We start from the raw sequence: 3448 nt of genomic DNA on the forward strand, positions 1-3448 counted from the left end.
GCGGTGTTTGGCCCCGGGGAAGCCGAGCTAAAATTGGGTCTTCCGGCTGTGTGCAGGTGTGGAGCCCCGCCCTCTCCCTGCCCCCAGGCGGGGTCTTGGAACAATTCTCATTCCCTCCCTCCCTCCCTCCCTCCGTCCGTCTGCCCCAGTTCCTCCGCAGGCACAGGGTGAACTTTCCTCCCTGTGGTGATGCTGGGGGCCTTTCCACCAGAACGTCCTCTAAGGCTGCCCATGTGGCAACAGTGGCTGGCAGGGGCTGTGAATTCTGAAGCATCTCTGAGGCCTTGGTGCGGCTGGGGCCCAAGTGGCCCTTTTTTAGGCCACCAGACATGACAGATGTTTTAGTTCCCTACCACAACCCAGCATGGGCCCCCGACTGTCCTCACTGGCCTCCCAGGTTCTGTGCTTTGTGCCCCTTTCACCTCTTTGCCCTCCCTGCCCACCGCTGCACAGGGGGCCTTTAACCCCTTGCCATCCATCGCCATTCACACACAGGTGGATCCCTCCGACTGTACCCAAGGTCAGAGGACTCTGGGACACTGGGGGTTGTTTGTGCCCTGTCCCTACAGGAGGCTGAAATCGGAATAGACTGGTGCTCCTCTAAGATAAATGTGCCCCTCATGCCCCCTTCACTGTGGCCCTGGGACCCTGCCTCAGCAGCCCCCAGGCTGAGGTTTGTACCCTTCCATGCTCTGGCCTCGGGTCCGAGACTAGCACTGCTCCTGTGCATACTTGCAATATGATTTTAGGTGAGTGGCACCTGCTTCCTTCTACTTCCCTATCTGCAAAGCGGAGGGTCAGGCTAGACAGCCTCCTGGGTCGCTCCCCGCATGGTGTCCAGGGCAGAGCCCACAGGCCGCCTGCAGAGGAGGCAGGCTGGGGCAGGCTGGAGGCCGCAGGGGATAAGTGGGCTGAGGGGCCTCTGAGGAGGTGTGAATGAGGGAGGCAGAGCGGGCCAGTGCAGACAGCCCTGTCCTGGCCCTATCTCCCGTCTGCAACACCCTCTCCACACCCCGGCCCTGATAAGCAGGTGTGAGACACGGCTGCCTTGTGACAGGCCCTTCAGCAGGGAGGGGGTGACAGGGGTCCACTCCACTTCTGAATTCAGACGTCAGCATCTTCCTCTCCCACCCCCATTTCCCTGCCAGAATGGACAGGCCCAACCAAACGGGCATCCTACCTGACACTCCGCCCCTGCTTTGAGACTGGGCTTCTGCTCCAGAAGCCTGGGCCTCCTCGGGGGTGGTAGGGAACAGGCCTCTCTTACAATGAAGAAGGCTGTGCCCACCAGGCTTGCTCCCACCATCACAGGTCATGGGTCCCGGGGCTCAGCTCACGGGTGCTGATTATCCCTGGGCACACCTCAAAGCTGGTCCTCTGGTCTCCTCTCCTCCTGTCCCTGTGGCCATCTGCTTTCAGTCATTCTCCCCAAACTCTGGCTTTGGGGCCACGGCTCCATCTGAGCCCCCTTTCTTTCCTCAAAGGCCCCAGCCACTGTTCTCCAGCAGGCCAAGGCCAGAAACACCTTACATTTGGGTTTGTGGGCAAAGGGTGGGGGAAGCAAAGAAGGCTGGAAGAGAAACAGCTGGGAGCTCTGGGGAAGGCCAGGGAGGCCCACGGGACCGGGTCAGAGCCTGCAGGAAACCTCCTCGGGAGACAGGGGCCTTTGTCCAGGTCCCCATTCCCGAAAGCGCTCACTCGGACCTCCCCTCTACGTTCTCAAAGGCTCTTCCACGTCCAGATCTCAAGATTATTTTGTCCTCAGGCTGCCCCCATTCTGTGCCAGGTGGCCCATCCATGTGTGCTGGGTGTAAGTGTGTGCCCATCCTGTGTGTGTCCCCATCTAGGGTCCTGTCTCAGCCTCGGGACGGCTTCGGAGGCCACAGAGACAGAGGCTGAGAACACGGACTCCGAGCCAGGCAGCCGGGCCCGGACTCACAGCCCAGCTCTGCATCTTCCCTCGCCCACTGCTCCATGTCTCAGCTGCGCATCTGCGAGAGGGACATGCAGAGTGCATGCGGGCGCCGTCCGCCGTGCAGGGCTGTGTGGGTGCCCAGTGAGTGAACGCAGTAAAGCGTTTTGAACGGTGCCTGGCACAGACTCAGCACCACCTAGGTTTTGGCCTTTATTATTTTTGGAAATTTTATTTTGAGGCAGCTTCAGACTTACAGAAAAGTTGCAAGCAATTCCCATATCTCCTTCATGCAGCGTCACCAGTTTTTTATAATTCTCCCCCTATGTGTGTATAATATACCCTGTATTACATACGCACTACAGTCCCTGTACGCAGAACATGTTTTTACTCCTAATTACTTAGGGGCATATTCGTAAGGACAAGTATATGCTTTTATAAAACCACAGTACACATACCAAAATCAGAAAATTGAACATCGACAAAATACTCTCATCCAAGCCACTGTCTGTATTCAGAGTTCATCAGCTGTCCCAGCTGCGTCTCCTTATATCCACAGGTTTTCCCGTCCCAGGGCCACCCACTGCATTTAGCTGTCCTGTCCCTTTGGCCTCCTTTAACCTGGAAGAGCCCCTCAGTCTGTCTTTGTGTTTCTTGAACTTGACTTTTTTGAACAACCCAGACGGTGGTTTTGTGCAGTGAGGCCCCTCAAATTCTGTGTGCTGTTTCCTCATTCTTAGTTTCGGGTCCTTCATTTTTGGTGAGGTTACTACAAGGTGGCGTTGGCTCTTGCTCAGAGCGCCAGGTCAGAAGGCGCGCCAGGCCTGGGTTCCCATCTGTGAGGGACGTTGTCTTCCTTGGTTTAGGGGGTATGTGCCCAGTGCCCCCTCCCCGGCCTCCCCCGCACTGTAGAATGGCTCTTTTCTTTTTGTAATTAAAAAGTAACTGCAGGGAAATGCTATGTTCCCCATCAAAGTTTTACCCACTGGTTTTCAGACCAGCCCCACGTCCTCTGACATGCCTCCACCAGCCTGTGCTCACTCTCTCCCTTTGTGGCACACGACGTTCCAGGCCCCTCTCGTGTTTGCTCCGCGATGAATCAGCCGTTTCACCGTGGAGCCCTGGTCCCTTTCTGTGCAGAATGGTATTTAGAAGCCAAGATTTGGGTGCTGCGCGTGCTCGTCGATACCGGTGTACTCTTGCCTCTTGTGGACCATGCTTGCCGTCGGTGCACCTGGGTGTGACGGTGGGGGGAGCACCTGGGACGTGGCAGCGTGGTGATGGGAGGGTGAAAGGAGCGAGGTGACCCGGAGATCCCCCCCGCCCCCCCAGTCCTCTGCCAGCTCACCGAGCCCTTCCCTCCTTCTCTTTCCTTCCTTCCCACCCCACCCCCAGCCCCACATCATGACCTCACCTCCACTTTCTTGGTCAGAATTCCGCTGCAGATTCCAGCTGTGGGAACCTCTGAAACTGTTTCCCCCGCTACGTGTGCGATACCATGAGCAGACAGCTATGTGACCTTTGTGTGTGAACAGC

The sequence above is a fragment of the Desmodus rotundus genome, chromosome 8, assembly GCF_022682495.2.
Source record: "Desmodus rotundus isolate HL8 chromosome 8, HLdesRot8A.1, whole genome shotgun sequence".
In the NCBI taxonomy this organism is placed as follows: Eukaryota; Metazoa; Chordata; class Mammalia; order Chiroptera; family Phyllostomidae; genus Desmodus; species Desmodus rotundus.